Source organism: Ostrea edulis, chromosome 9 (assembly GCF_947568905.1).
Source record: "Ostrea edulis chromosome 9, xbOstEdul1.1, whole genome shotgun sequence".
NCBI classification, from domain to species: Eukaryota; Metazoa; Mollusca; class Bivalvia; order Ostreida; family Ostreidae; genus Ostrea; species Ostrea edulis.
In genome coordinates this window covers 12,221,953-12,237,364 of record NC_079172.1, presented here as the reverse complement: position 1 = coordinate 12,237,364, position 15,412 = coordinate 12,221,953, and the positions used below count along the sequence as shown (strand labels likewise).

Sequence of the window (15,412 nt, the reverse complement as noted above, 5' to 3'; positions counted from 1 at the left end):
AAATAATTGTGTGGTTTGTAATCAGTGGCTGCGGAAATGTTTTGAGAAAAATGTCATAAGTCTCTCTCTCTCTCTCTCTCTCTCTCTCTCTCTCTCTCTCTGGCCGACCAAACCTGCTAAGTGAGGACGTCCTCACAATGTGTAGAAGAGAATACACACATATATTATTCTAAAGACAAAAAAGTACTATGTTAGGTATAGCTATGGGAATACCTATAAAATTTTATTTAATTCTCTCTTTCGAATTATGAAAAAAAAAGGGTTTTGAGAGAGAATATTAGTAAGGCTATGTCCTCGCACCACTTGTCCTCACTAAGCTAATATTTTGTATCTACATCTTTCACATGCTGTAGGTCACATTTATGAGGACGTAATTGTGAGAAGCCCCTTTTTTGTCTTCAAAGTACAATTCTGTCTCATAACTTTTGTCCATTGGTTGAAATTTTTCCTCACTTTACACGTTTTACTCTCTCTCTCTCTCTCTCTCTCTCTCTCTCTCTCTCTGATGAAACCTGTTTAGTGAGGATGCCCTCACAATGTCTATAATGCATACAGATCCAGATTCTTCCACCTACATCAGATGCCGCAACCTTCCATTCCTTTCGAGCTTATTTCCAGTGTCAAGAATGGATTCAAGGTGAGGAATTAGCGTTGAATGCATGTGACTGGGAATATTATTTATCAAATGAAAACAAATATATTCCAATTAGAACCACACTTCCGCCACCACCTGAGAAATTACTTAAAGTAATTCACTGTAACTGCAAAACAAATTGTGACACTGAGTAAGAGATGTACTTACAGGAAGCATGGAATCGAATGTTCAGATGGATGTGGTGAATGTCGGGGTTTTAGTTGCCCTAATTCAAATTACCACGGAGGATGAGCAAGGTGAAAATGAACACTATCCACTCGTCACACGATTATAAATCAAGGTGAAAATTAAGTGTTATGTTGATCTATTTATCTCAAGTACTTTTTCAATGTATATATGTATGTAGAAAAAAATAACTACATTATAATTATCATTAATTGTAGTCACAATGATTCGAATCTAGATATACGGTGATATTTTTATGTCTAATTATTTGCGTACTAATATTTGCTCTAGCAAGAGAGATTTCTTGTTATTCAATTGCAAGTCTAAATAAGAATCTGATCTTCAGCATGACCTTGAATTTGTCAATGACCTTGTAGTATACCATGACTTAGGTAGAACTTTGTCCTGTTTCAGTTTGATCGTATAGATGTATAATTGAAATTAGGTCCCATTTTCATGCGTCTCTTTTAAAAAGATATTATTCATGCTATTTCTCACATTTCAGTCTGATGAGATTGATTGATTGCTTTTACGTCCCAGCGACAATTTAAGAATCCTTTTCATAATGTCTGTATGATATAAAACAAGCATAAATTAACAAGAACAATGCAATAGTGAATTATCGTATTTGATGAAATGTGTAAATGTATATTTCTTTTACCAAATTTCACCTCAACATATGACCTTGAATGTAACCTTGAAAGTGTCCTTGAACTTCTTCAAATGTTGTGTAATGTTTCAGTGTATCATACATGTAAGTTTTACTTACATATGTTGAATATCAATCTGAATATAGTGATTTTCCAGTTTTCATTGATTTTTCTTGTATTTTTCATGTTTTCTCCCCCCAAAACGTATTTCCCATTCACCTAGAGAGGAGGATTTTTTCAAGTAAACTTTACATCTTGTCAGATCAGAAAATGCACAAATAAATTCTTTTGCAATTAGTTCGATTTGGAGTGGGTTTTTTTTTTATAGTTATTATGACTGAACTACTAGAAGAGAATACACGGATGTTATTGTAAAAGCAAACATGTACTGTGTCAGATATAGCTATAGGGACACCTATGAAAGTGTATCTGATACTCTCTTTCGAATTGTGAAAAAAAAATGGTTTTGAGAGGGAATATTAGTGAGAATATGTCCCAATACCACTTGTCCTCACTAATCTAATATTTTGTATCTCAACATTTCACATTCTGTGGATCACGTTTATGGGGACGTAATTGTGAGGATAGAATTTAATCTTCATAGTGTGCTTTTTGTCCTCAAAAATTGTCGTCACTTTACCACTTTACACGTTCTCTCTCTCTCTCTCTCTCTCTCTCTCTCTGATGACGACGACATTGAAGGGGCATGAACACGATTTGAGCTGAAAAATTTAAAATCTATTTTTCCATATTAATTGTTTACAATGGTCAACTAAGCTATTTATAATGGCCAACCAAAATTTGAATATCAGTTGGTCAGTTACAAATGAGATACAGCACTCACAATTCTTTGTTATGTAAACAAGGTTCTTGTCATGTTTTTGTTTACATATAGTTGCTTAATAGAAAATGGCATGTTTAAACCAAAATATGATGTGCCAAACACTAGAAACTATTTAATTGTGTTCAGAATTAACTTGTAAATTGAAAAAAATTGCTTTTTAAATGAAACTTACTAGTATATTTAACCTATGTAAACATAAACATGACAAAAGCCTTGTTTACATAACAAAACATTATGTACCTCGACGACTGACATTCAAAGTTTTAGACTATCATAAACACTTTAGTTAAGCATTCTAAACATTAAAAATAAAAATAAAAAAATTTGAAAAATTCCAGCTCAAATCGTGTCTATGCCCCTTTAATTATCACGTGATGACATCCTCAAAATATCTAGGAGAGAATGCACACATTTATTTCTGTAAAGGCAAATAAAAATAATATCTTAGAGGTAGTTGTAGGAACACCTATCAAAGTTTATCCAATGCTCTCTCTCTCTCTCTCTCTCTCTCTCTCTCTCTCTCTCTCTCTCTCTCTCTCTTACAACAACAGGTCAACAACAACAGATAGGAGATTTGGTTCACTGTGAGTTCAACACCGGGTAGGGGAGGAAGTGAGTTTCCAAATAAAGGGAAATTTTCTGTGCTATACATTAAATGTGTCTTCACGTAGGGCAGAGTCCACTGCTATTCTAACTATTTCGGTGCTTTATATCAAAATATTTTAAATGCAATGTGTATCTTGTATCATACACTGATGATCTTACATCACGCTAAATAATTATCCCAATGACCTTGTAGCGTGTGACACCGTGGCGAAAATTCCATCATCATAAAAATTATTTTTTTACTTGGTACACAGGTTGCTGGTAGTTTTGGTTCCGCACACAGGTGTCAAGCCCGTTTTGACCCAAAAAACCCTCGTAACCATAGCAAAGAAAGGGATCAAACTGAGACCTAGATTAAACACTACCCACTCACATCAAACGCCACATAAAAATTTTAAAAATGTTTTAACATAGTACGTAATCCACAGGTCGCCGTGCATAAAGTAATGTCTTAATTTCACGCATGCTGAATTTCAAGTCATGGGGTCTTAAAAAAGCAGAGATATACGTCATCATTTTTGCGATTTAACTTGTCCATTTTTACTCGGACATTTACCTATCCAGGTCATCCGATGGGATTTCCTTTATGACAGCAGCAAAATTCAGACAAGAGAAACATATAGATTCTATTGTACAAAATTTCACATCAAACCAAAGCTACTTACTTACTTGTATTTCAATAAAATTCTCTATGTATGCTATATCTGGGTTTTTATTCTGCAACAACATCGACTGCTAACACAGTCAACCATTTTGACATTACCAAAGTCCACAAGAAAGGTGTGCACTCCCTCATTTGAAGAAAGTTGCATTCTCTTTACCCAGTGATGTTTTATGGAAAGTTTGGTTGAAATTGGATTAGTAGTTCCAGAGAGAATTCCATATGCAAAGTGTACGAACAGGCGAAGAGACGGCAGGCAACAGATGAGCAAAAAAGCCCACTTAATCTTATAGCTCAGGTTAGCTAAAATGAAGATACTCCAATCAATTGGGGAAAAATTAAATGGTAAGCTACAAGTGACAATCTTAACCCGTCTGCGAAATCAGAATGCTTGTGGTCTACACTTTTAATTTTCAGAATTCTATGTAAACATACTTTTTCATCTGCAAATGCTACCAAAATAGTATAATGCATTTTTTGATTTTTTTTTCTAATTACAATGCATGGGTTACGTCATTACATCCCAAACGGTATAGATTAATTTTTAGAAAACGTTGACATGATATCGAGATGGAACAATACCATCCTTATGTTTGAAGGTTATTTCAAGTACCTGGCCTGGAGGTTATAAAACTTTTATCGTACTCATACTCAAACTCAGGCATTTTTGTTTTGGGTATAACTCTGAGCAAGCTTTGAAACATACTCGAAAAATCTTGAGCATGTACTCCATTTGAGTGTGAGAATGATTTTATAAAAGTTTTATAACCTTCGCTTTTGAGTATGTGTACGATTTAGAGAACATAGTTTGAGTCTGAGTATGAGAATGTGCTCAAAAAAGTTTTATAACCTCCAGGCCAGGATGTGTAAGTGCCAAATGCTATTTAAGCTAATGATCCGGAGCATGACTTCATACCTAATATTTACACAGGGGCTAAGAACTCTGACCCAGATTAAAAAAAAAATAAAAATTATCCATTCGCTTCAAATGCCTAAAAAAAATCTTAAACTAGGTGCGGTATGCGTAATTAGGCGAGAAACCACCCGGTGGCCTGAACCGGTAAATGTCCTAATAAAAATAAACAAGTGAAATCGAGAGAACGATGACGTATATCTAGGTTATTTTAAGAACATGTAGCTTGATATATAGCATGCAAGTAGTTAAAACTATAATCCATGCAAGGAGAACGGTAAATTACATATACCGCACCTAGTTTCTGATTTTATAGGCATTTGAAGCGAGTGGGTAATTGTTTCTTTATATGGGTTAGAGTTAGACCCATCTCTATATTTATGGCTTCACAAAGTTCGGGCCCAAAACAGGCTTAGCCTTTGTGAATATTTAAACAGCCAACAATTTCATAAGAATAGGTTGTTTTAATTTGCATTTAATTAAAAGAGATAGATTTTGGAGGAAAATCAACTATCGAAGAAAAACAAAAAATACACACACTCTATAGCAATTGTGGAAAATAAGCATAAATTGAAGTTTTATTCATCAAATATGATTCTGAATGTAAAAGTTCATCATATATAAAAATAATAATACAAGTTATAAAAAAACATAACGATTTCCACTAGTAGATTATAAAACACACAATCTGATAAATTAACAAAATTAACCACTAATTTACATATTTCCTAGTATGTTATGTATTGGCAGGGTGGCTTTCTTCATACGTATTTACATATTTGCAGAACATACTCTTTTATCTATACATGATATCACAGTGTGCTGTTATGCGACGTGACCAGAATATTTCACGATTCTCGACATTTACTAGTAACAATGTTTAACTGGAGAGACAAATCAATATGTGACAAGTATTTTGAGACAATCCCTAACAAAATAAAATTTTGTGTTTCGTTAAACTCCCTGAAGTTGTCCACGTGTTCTTTGCTTAACATATACAATGGGACTGAGGACACTGGTCTATCAAACATTGCTGTACACACCATTGTAACATACCAGACACGCCCTTGTATATTTCCGTCACTTCTACATCTTCACATGTGTGTGACGAAGGCGTTGTCGAGGATGAAGTCGATGATTGTGAAGATGAAATTATGGTCATCAATGTTGACTTTGTCGTTGATTGTTGTTGGTCACATCTACAGTAATACGAGAGACACAGCCCTTTAGAACAACCGAGCTGACATATTTCACCCAAATCTCCATTTTGATCTTCAAATTCGGGTTTAGGATAACATTCTCCATAGACAGTGGTTGTCTTTCTTTTCGTTGTCGACGATTCAGTTGTCGTCTGTGTGGCGGTTTTAGACGGTGCGGTGGTTGAGGTTGTTTTTTCAGCAGTTGTTGAAGTTGTGGTAACCTTCGGTGTTGAATTGGTGGACGTTGTGGTGGTAGATTTAGTGGTGGATGACCGGGTAAAGTCGCCATTCAGATATTGGTAATGGTCAAAATTCTCAGTTTTCTAACACAGAAACGTCTGAACAACCATAAAACTGTTCTTGCTCCCCATAGCCGAGACCACAGACTCCTCCATCACATCCCCAAGAATTGCCTGTAAATTTTTTTTTTATAATATTATCAAATATATCAATTTTATCCAAAATAAAATCATAGTATGTATAAAGAGAAATATTCGAAATTCTCATCTTAACACTGACACCTGTAAAATGTTTTATAATATTATAAAATATATCAATTTTATCCAAAATAAAATCATAGTATGTATGAAGAGAAATATTCGAAATTCTCATCCTAACACTGACAAAAGATAGATGTGGTGTAGTAATGATACGATCAGATTATTTTATCGTTTTGTCGTTTATCATACCGGTATTGTATTTCCACTGGAGAACACACTGGGAACAATGAACGTCTTCCGGCAGTATCAACTCTACCGTGTACTCTCCAATTTCTGAAGTTATGTTGTATCGAGTTCCCATTCCATTCCATTGTATAATGTCAAAACGTGCTCGTCTAGACATTCTTGTGTCGCTGGGGTGAACGGGTCGTTGTGTTCACATAATCGGAACTCAAAGTAACCAAGATGATTGGCTGTTATTTCAACTTTCACCTCGATGACTGATGTTTGTTCGTAACATTTGGAGATGATTCCGGTAGAATATGCTCCGCCCCCCTCATTATCACGTGGTTTGGGGGCATCATATGGATCCCCACATACGCCACATTTTCCTCCATTGGTTCCATACTGGTGCTAAAAAGGAAAGAAAATTCATAGTAAAATATTTGTTTACCATCGTCTTTGAAAGTGAGTTAATCAACTTGCATTGATGGTCGAGCGGCCTATAGCACGCTGCGCACTCTCACAGGGGGATTTGGTTCCGCAGGTTGTGAGTTCAACCCCGACTATGGGCAGGAGTGTGTATTCATACATAGTAAATCATTTAAAGTCGTGGTACAGTGTATCTCTAGGAACACTGCAGTAATTGTATTAAGCTAGCTAATTTTTTATCCACTCATAATTTGTTATCATTAAGTAAATTATGTGCAAGGTTGACTGTTATCAATTTTAATGATATTTTCAAAGCCTGAATAGTAGTTCTATGTCCTCTAAAGTCAATTTCGAAAATTTCAGGCCATGTTTTCTCTGAATAAGGTATAATTATTTTTTTTTAAGTCATGAAAATTTTATATAACATTTTCCAACTTATTCATGCAAAGCTATCCTCTTCCTGCTGTAGTAGTTAACGTGTTGACGTGATAAAGAAGCATCTAATTGACATTGCTGTTTTGAATCTAGATTTTAAATTGTTTTCCAATAAATTGTGTACAGAAGTCTGATTGGTCTATCAAAATGTACGTCATTGTCATGCTTTTTTCGTCCCGGATCAAAAAAATTCTTTCACATAAAAAAAACTTTTCATCTAATTTGAATCTTTTTAAATGTATAGAGCCATATTGGTTAAAATGTCTCCATTTAATGTACTTTTAACATTTTCTTTCTTATCATACTCATTAGATGCAATCAAAATTTCCTCTTATAGAAAGTTGATTGCTTTTTCAAAGCAGCACGCAGATCTAGGCCATCATACAGTTTTTGCATTATCAGTTTTAAGTGATACATCAAAGACTTATTCAAGCTTAAAAAATGTATACGCTTTAATAAAAAAAAAATGTCAACCATAGCTTCATTTATGTGTCCAGTTAATGGTTTTTTTCTTCTTCTTGTAAATAATATCCTTTTTCCCCAAATAAAAGTTTAAAAGCAAGTTTTAATGGCTATAATAGTTTAATAGTTTCTTCTTTTAGATAATTCAAAATCCACGGCACTTTAGAATAAATGTACTACAGATGAAGTATTTATAATAGTACATTTTACCAAAGATAGTACAGGTTTTTTAAAAATCTTTTTTTCCATATTGGTATCAAGTTTATGGCAAAGTTGTTAACCTTTTTTTAAAGTTATTAACCTTTTTCTCTCGATCATGCTCTAAATATTTTCCGAAACACATGCAAGGCTGAAACATTGATAGTTTTAATAACAAATAATAGATAAATTCAAATGACCCAAGTAATATTGCTTCTGTTTTCTTCGAATTTAGCTCCATGTCTGAGCCTGGTCTCTAATTTTGATCAGGTCTATCAATATATAGCATTTTCCATTGTTTTATTTTTTTTTTTTTTTTTTTTTTATTTTTTTGGTCATGTAATGGCGGTGAAGAATCAATCATCTGCATGCTGTTAAAACTCAACTTTCGTACCAATAAATTCATTTGTGAAACCTTTATATTTCTCCGATGATGTTTCCAGATTATTTTAACTTTCATTTACATCATTCCTACATTAAAAAGAAAGAGATCCATTGATATTGGATATCCTCGCTTCATTCCTTTGTTTATCGAGCATGTTTTAGAAATTAAGTTTGATTTTAATTTATACATTTTATGACGTTTTGTGACACCATCTATACGTAGAGTGTTTTTACTATTTTGTGTGTATATTCGTCGTTAGTACTATTTCCTTCAACTTTCAATTTTGTTTACGCACTAACTGCATATTGCATGTGCACCGCAATTACATGTGACGATATTTCGTATCTCTGTTGCATAGTTATGACAAGAAACTCAGAAAAACGTCGATGTTCAAAGCGCTTTGTTCGACTATATGACATTGAAATTTAGTATTGATTCCATAACGAATTTTATTGTGTTATATGATTATCTGATTTTCATCGAAATTAACATTTTTGGAGTAAACTTACATAATGGAAAATATGCTCAAATTGCGTTTAAACAAAATGCTTTGCATTCAAATATACACAGATAAAACTAAAGTGATAAGATATCACTTTTTTGACTTCGTAGGGATATAAAATGCTAATGAAAACTGAAGGGCGTTACGGGATTTTATCACGTGGCCAACTTCATTTTCCAATGAGATTTTAGAGATATCTATATGTAAACGAAATTATTCCCGAAAGTGGATGACAAAATAATTAAATGTACCAGCACATCTTTAGTCAATGATCAGCACAAATATAAGTTTGAATAATATTTTTTGACTCAAGATGAAAACAATAGGCTATAATCATGGAATACCCTTTAACCTATTGTATATTATTTGACTCCTTCTTCCACTTAAGGCATTCATGTGATTTTGAATGAAACAAGTAATCTTAATGCTATTCACATTCAATATATGTAATTGATTCTACACTAAGACGAGGGTATGATTTACTCATCCACCCCTATTCCCCATCACATTTCGCAGATTTCTCACCTGTTTTCCGCCACAGAACATTTGCATGTGGTTGTAGTTTTTTGGTGTATCCCATCCCTGGGTCCACATGGACCCCCTGGCGGGCGGGTCTTTCAGGTAGCCATGCGGTTCGACCATACCCACAGCCACACAGACGGCTAAAAGAACAATAACATACCCCATAACGTTATGTATAACGTGTGGAATCAGGAAGGTATTAATACATGTATAATTTTATCTATCACACGTCCGTCTTTTATATCGTTTTAAATACCCAACCTGGCTAGGGGTTGGTTCATTCTTTTACAATGGGTCAACTAGTTAGAATTATCCCCAATTTACATGTGTTATCGTCCTCTTGTCTCTCTAACAGTGGGGGTGGGGGGGGGGGGGGGGGCATGCGGGGTGTGTGTTCATTCAACTTCATTGTTCTTAATCTGTTCATTTGTTTGCTTGACCCATATGGGTGTACAGTGTATTCTGCAATTAATGATAGAGAATGGGTCCATTTCTATGACTGAGAAAAATGTAAATGGTAAATTGTTAGATTAATTAGATTAAATATAAGTAAGCGTGAAATTGAATGATGATAAAAGTATATCTCTTATTTAGGTATGCCAGTACGTAACTGTACTAAATAATCCGTGACCCAATTTTACCTGGGGTGGACGTGGGTGTGGAGGCATACATGTATGTGATCGGAAACTTGAAACGCTGGAAACCCGCTCTTATTTCACATGCAGATCTTGGTCGGAAGCACTTGAAAAAATTCTTTCCAGGTGGTACAGGAACGTGCACATGAAAATCTACTTGACGTGACGGAGCGGACAGATAGTGTGCCCTTATTAGATCGAAATGGGTAAAATTCAGAGAGGAAACGCGTATGTAGCATAATATGATACAATTGTGATACCACACGACGGGAACATTTCGTGGTTTCGTCTCATTTTTATGCATGTACATGAATAAATTTATGATTTTTTTCACTCCATCACAGATTCTAGCCATTTAATATAAACACCAAGGAATAAGATAAAGTTAATTTTCACTAAATACATGTAGTATATATATACTGCTTGAAGAGCCGTAAGGCGAAAGTACTACAATGTAGCAGGAACTGATAGTTGATTATTATGTGATCATTTTGGATTTTATTCTTTTATATTATTTAACAACTGTGCCGATTTCTTCGCTATTTTTTTGACATTATATATATATATATATATATATATATATATATATATATATAGTGTATACTATACATGTATATATAAATCAGTGTATATGATAAATATATAAAAACAGTGAGTATGCAAATTTATTTCAACAAATTTTTATCTAAGAATGGACTGGTTCACTCTGTAAAGTTAGTCGGGCGACATTGCCGTATTGGGTGTACCAGAAGGAGAGGGTAAAGTTGGAGCTGAACAACTCAATGTTACAGACAAGGTTACTATTTAAAACTTCAAATGTAAATATTTTCAATGTCGTCCATCTATATTCTGTAACTGGTGGTAAAGATACAATCCCGAAAGGCACTTTTTGCAAGTGTGAAAGAGATGCGCGCGGGTTTATTAAATAATATGGATAATTCATATTAGCTTGATTATCGCAGTGTGAACCGGCGGAAATCTTATATTACAAAGAACACAACACTTCATCTAATCCCAATCTCCAGCCAAAATCCCTTGGTTAGCGAAGATGCATCATCAAAGAATTATATGTCTAAAATTTGTTTCGTGGGATACCGCACCGACGATGGGGATACCGGATATTAAAAGAAATTAATTCACAGGAATTTAAGGAGTGGTTTGTACGGAATTTGTTATTGCTAAATGAAGATCTGTTAAGAACAGTATCCACAGGCAGTCCCATCGCTTGGAGCCTATACTACATTTATACAAGTAATAATATATAAAATCCTCTCTATAGGTTTTTCTAAACAATCCGATCATATGTCATACAAAAAAGATCGGTAAAGTTGGCTACTAGTAACCAGCTACTAGTAACTGGCTACTTAAAAAGAGAAAAGTTGGCTACTAGTAGCCAGCTACTTGAACCAGGAAAAGTTAGCTACTAGTAGCCAGTTACTAGTAGCCAGCTACTAAAAGTAAGAAAAGTTAGCTACTCGTAGCCAGCTATTACAAAATATAAAAGTTATAATTACTGATAGCTCACTACCAGATAAAGGTTAATGAGTTTGAAAATTATTATCTATCAGATTTATTTCTAAAGAGAACGAGGAGTCCTATGAAATTTCATGCTCAATTATTCCCAATTACATAACGTTGCAATGCAAAATACGAATAAACTTTTTCAACTGAGTGTTTACTTTAAAAGTGATACGGATTGAATTCAGACCTTCAATTATTTGATATACCATCCATTTTGAGATATCGGCTACTTTTACAATTTGATTGGAGTTACCCTGAAATTTCAACATAAGTGTGAATACCGTAAGAAACTTTATGTTTGTATTGGATATCTGACGAATTTACGACTATACATATGACAAGAAGTGATAGATGGTGTTTTGGTACGCCACGAATTTTCAGATATCGCTCTTTAGGAAATCAGTTACTTATACATTTTGATTATCGGTAATATGAAATTTCAAGATCAGTATGAATACCTTAAGGAACTCCGTGTTTATATCATATATTTAACTTATTTACAACGATACGTATGGCGAGTAGTGATATTGGGTATCGTGATATGTCATCAAATTTCAGATATCACACTTAAGGAAGTCAGGTGCATATACCTTTTGATGGCAGGTAAACTGAAATTTCAAGTTTTTCGCAAATATCTTAAGGAACTCTAAGTTTGTATTAGATATCTGATTAATTTACAATTATCAAAGTGAAGAAGAGTGATATTAGGTATCTTGACATGCCATAAATTTCCAGATATCACGCTTAAGGAAGTCAGCTACTTATACCTTTTGATGGCAGGTAAACTGAAATTTCAAGTTTTTCGCAAATATCTTAAGGAACTCTAAGTTTGTATTAGATATCTGATTAATTTACAATTATCAAAGTGAAGAAGAGTGATATTAGGTATCTTGACATGCCATAAATTTCCAGATATCACGCTTAAGGAAGTCAGCTACTTATACCTTTTGATTGCAGGTAACATGAAATTTCAAGTTTTCTACCAATATTTTAAGGAACTCTGAGTTTGTATTAGATATCGGATGAATTTACAATTATCACAGTGAAGAAGAGTGATATTAGATATCTTGACATGCCATAAATTTCCAGATATCACGCTTAAGGAAGTCAACTACTTATACCTTTTGATTCCTGGTAACCTGAAATTTCAAGTTTTTTATAAATATCTTAAAGAACTCCGTGTTTGTATTAGATATCTGACTAGTTTACAACTATCCATGTGAAGTGGAGTGGTACTAGGTATCTTGATATGCCATCAATTTTTAGATATCCCGATTAGAGAAGTCAGCTACTTATACCTTTTGATTGCAAGTAACCTGAAAATTAAAGTTTTTAGAAAATATTTTAAGGAACTCCGTCTTTGTTTTGAATATCTGATTAATTTACCAATGCACATATGACAAAATCTGATATTAGGTATCTTGATATGCCATCAATTTTTAGATATCACGCTTAAGGAAGTCAGCTACTTATACCTTTTGATTCCTGGTAACCTGAAATTTCAAGTTTTTCATAAATATCTTAAAGAACTCTGTATTTGTATTAGATATCTGACTAATTTACAACTACCCACGTGAAGAGGTGTGATATTAGGTATCGTGATATGCCAACAATTTTCGGATATCAAACTTAACAAAGTCAGCTACTTATAACTTTTGATTGCAGATAACCTGAAATTTCAAGTTTTTCATAAATATTTTAAAGAACTCTGTGTTTGTATTAGATGTCTGACTAATTTACAACTATCCATGTGAAGTGGAAAGGTATTAGGTATTTTGATATGCCATCAATTTCCAGATATCACGCTTAAGGAAGTCAGCTACTTATACCTTTTGATTGCAGGTAACATGAAATTTCAAGTTTTCTACCAATATTTTAAGGAACTCTGAGTTTGTATTAGATATCGGATGAATTTACAATTATCACAGTGAAGAAGAGTGATATTAGATATCTTGACATGCCATAAATTTCCAGATATCACGCTTAAGGAAGTCAACTACTTATACCTTTTGATTCCTGGTAACCTGAAATTTCAAGTTTTTTATAAATATCTTAAAGAACTCCGTGTTTGTATTAGATATCTGACTAGTTTACAACTATCCATGTGAAGTGGAGTGGTACTAGGTATCTTGATATGCCATCAATTTTTAGATATCCCGATTAGAGAAGTCAGCTACTTATACCTTTTGATTGCAAGTAACCTGAAAATTAAAGTTTTTAGAAAATATTTTAAGGAACTCCGTCTTTGTTTTGAATATCTGATTAATTTACCAATGCACATATGACAAAATCTGATATTAGGTATCTTGATATGCCATCAATTTTTAGATATCACGCTTAAGGAAGTCAGCTACTTATACCTTTTGATTCCTGGTAACCTGAAATTTCAAGTTTTTCATAAATATCTTAAAGAACTCTGTATTTGTATTAGATATCTGACTAATTTACAACTACCCACGTGAAGAGGTGTGATATTAGGTATCGTGATATGCCAACAATTTTCGGATATCAAACTTAACAAAGTCAGCTACTTATAACTTTTGATTGCAGATAACCTGAAATTTCAAGTTTTTCATAAATATTTTAAAGAACTCTGTGTTTGTATTAGATGTCTGACTAATTTACAACTATCCATGTGAAGTGGAAAGGTATTAGGTATTTTGATATGCCATCAATTTTTAGATATCACGCTTAAGGAAGTCAGCTACTTATACCTTTTGATTGCAGGTAACATGAAATTTCAAGTTTTCTACCAATATTTTAAGGAACTCTGAGTTTGTATTAGATATCGGATGAATTTACAATTATCACAGTGAAGAAGAGTGATATTAGATATCTTGACATGCCATAAATTTCCAGATATCACGCTTAAGGAAGTCAACTACTTATACCTTTTGATTCCTGGTAACCTGAAATTTCAAGTTTTTTATAAATATCTTAAAGAACTCCGTGTTTGTATTAGATATCTGACTAGTTTACAACTATCCATGTGAAGTGGAGTGGTACTAGGTATCTTGATATGCCATCAATTTTTAGATATCCCGATTAGAGAAGTCAGCTACTTATACCTTTTGATTGCAAGTAACCTGAAAATTAAAGTTTTTAGAAAATATTTTAAGGAACTCCGTCTTTGTTTTGAATATCTGATTAATTTACCAATGCACATATGACAAAATCTGATATTAGGTATCTTGATATGCCATCAATTTTTAGATATCACGCTTAAGGAAGTCAGCTACTTATACCTTTTGATTCCTGGTAACCTGAAATTTCAAGTTTTTCATAAATATCTTAAAGAACTCTGTATTTGTATTAGATATCTGACTAATTTACAACTACCCACGTGAAGAGGTGTGATATTAGGTATCGTGATATGCCAACAATTTTCGGATATCAAACTTAACAAAGTCAGCTACTTATAACTTTTGATTGCAGATAACCTGAAATTTCAAGTTTTTCATAAATATTTTAAAGAACTCTGTGTTTGTATTAGATGTCTGACTAATTTACAACTATCCATGTGAAGTGGAAAGGTATTAGGTATTTTGATATGCCATCAATTTTTAGATATCACGCTTAAGGAAGTCAGCTACTTATACCTTTTGATTGCAGGTAACCTGAAATTTCAAGTTTTCGACCAATATTTTAAGGAACTCTGAGTTTGTATTAGATATCTGACTAATTTACAATTATCAAAGTGAAGAAGAGTGATATTAGGTATCTTGACATGTCATAAATTTCCAGATATCACGTTCGACGAAGTCAGCTACTTATACCTTTTGATTCCAGACATCCTGAAATTTAAAATGTTTTGCATATAGCTTAAGGAACTATGTGTTTCTCCTAGATATCTGACTAGTAAACTACTATCCACGTGAAGAGGTATAATAATAGGTATCAAGATACATAATATCACTCCTCTTCACGTGGAGGGTTGTAAGTTAGTCAAATATCTAATACAAACGCCG

General features: G+C 33.4%; 1 pseudogene; it reads right to left on the bottom strand.

Annotated features, from left to right (window-relative positions):
• Positions 1–5,044: 5,044 nt before the first annotated feature.
• Positions 5,045–9,496, bottom strand: LOC125659108 (uncharacterized; annotated as a pseudogene).
• Positions 9,497–15,412: the final 5,916 nt, after the last annotated feature.